The 1,845-nt window shown below is 37.5% G+C and overlaps 1 protein-coding gene across 1 annotated transcript in view; it reads left to right on the top strand.

Moving 5' to 3' along the window:
* Positions 562 to 1,845, top strand: part of LOC107625297 (splicing factor U2af large subunit B) — a 16,280-nt gene continuing 14,996 nt past the window's right edge. Inside the window, exon 1 of the mRNA XM_016327903.2 lies at positions 562 to 818. The gene's annotated coding sequence lies outside the window, so the exon portion shown is untranslated. The remainder of the gene's footprint in view (positions 819 to 1,845) is intronic.

The following is a 1,845-nucleotide window of genomic DNA, read 5'->3' as shown; positions in this document are numbered from 1 at the left end:
CGTTGCGGAGGACAATGAGAAGGAGAGCCTGTCGAGGGCGGATGTGTCGATGCGAACATGGGCGAGGCTGGCGGCAACGGCAGAGATGGTGGAGGAGAAGGAGGACCCATTGCCGCCGAGTGTAACGGTACAGAGCTTAGCCATCAATGGCGGAGGGTGAAACTAGTTGAGACTTGAAACAACGGAAGCAGGGTTTTTTTACCATAACCTAATCAATTTTCTAACTTAGATATGAGTGTTATGGGTTTTGCATAAGGGGATTAAAGTATGTCTGGAGGATTCTTGGTGAAGCGGTGTCGTTTTGGTGTCGGAGGATTAATATGTCCTATTTTTAAAAGCTACATGCCACGTAGGTTCCCATAAAGGACAGGTTAGCGCCACGGGAGTCACGTCAGACTTTTTCGTCAGATCTAACAGAATCATTTCAACGAAAGGATAACTTTGTCCACATTTTAGAGCGATCAAAAACATAAATATATTTTTCAATCATTAAAGACAAAAATATCTAGAAAAAAAGGTCACGACATATTTATCATTTTTTCTATTTTTAAACAAGTTGATTATGAGGGGGAGGTTTTTTTTCTTTCCTTTTTTACACACCCCAAACCCTATCCCTGTTCCCAGAATCCCTCCTCCGTCATTTTTTTATTCATTCGGTCTTCACTCCCTCACTCTTCTCTCGTCTCGCAACCGACTGCCCATCACGTCTTCCGCCACATCCAACTTCTCTACCGCCGGCGGCTATCGGCGGTGACGACACTTTCTTCCTGCTCTTCTGCTCTGCCTTTACCTTTTGTCCTTCTGCTTCTGCGCCTAAGGTATTTATTTATTTAATTTTTTTTTCTTTCTGCTGCAATTTGATATTGCTGCTGTTGCTACCATGTCTTGGATGATTCAGTTTCTGTTGTTGTTTGTTCAATTTTGTTGCTGCAAACCATAATTCATTTTTTGGTTATATCAATTTTCTTGTTGTTGAAAGTCCCATTTCTACTTGGCAATATCAATCTTCTTCTTCTTGTTTCTTGGACTGGAATATTTGTGTTATTTTATTTTCAGATGATGAAATGATGAACACTTTAGACTTGATTTAGGTTAAAATTGGTGTTCTTCTTTGTGTGAAATTATATACACTTCCTTTTAAAGAATTTGGTAACTCGTACCCATAGTTGTTTTGGTATCATATCACTATACATATCCTTGTAAGAGTTTGATTTGAAAAAATGCGTTAACAAAGAAACTAGAACTCTGGAATTGTTAGTTAGACATCGAGACCCATAATTATAGTTTTTTTTGTTATTTTGTTTTTGTTTACATGGCTCAAACTTGAGGTGAGATCGTTCTTAACTTTGGGGACCTTACTTGGATAGCAGTAGAGTGAACTTTTTCCCCTCTATTTTAAAATTTGAAGGAGGACCTTCTTTTTGAGAATTTTGTTAATAAATCCTTCTTTATGCAAAGTGCGAGGTTGTAGTGAAAATAATTTTCTTTTTAGTTAAAAGATTTCCCTCAGGTTCAGCATGCATCTTATATGATTTTCCTCCCTTTCCCTCGAAGTCTTTGTCATGTTAATCATCTATAACGTTGGATGATTCTCTGATTTTATAAAATTAGCATTATGCTACCTGGTTGTCGGTTTAGCAGTCAATTTAATTGACTAAATACAACATAGACATGAGAGCCATATAAGCAGCAACTTTATATTTTGCATTCATCTTTTAAGTCATGTTTTTCATGTGACAATCATGGAAGAGATCAATGAATTATTAATGGCTTCATATGGAATTTTCTGCCTGGCATTTGGTTGAACAAAATTTGCAAACAGATGCATATATGAGGTGGCTGTTT

Source organism: Arachis ipaensis, chromosome B02 (assembly GCF_000816755.2).
Source record: "Arachis ipaensis cultivar K30076 chromosome B02, Araip1.1, whole genome shotgun sequence".
In the NCBI taxonomy this organism is placed as follows: domain Eukaryota; kingdom Viridiplantae; phylum Streptophyta; class Magnoliopsida; order Fabales; family Fabaceae; genus Arachis; species Arachis ipaensis.
This window is presented reverse-complemented; position numbering and strand designations above follow the sequence as displayed.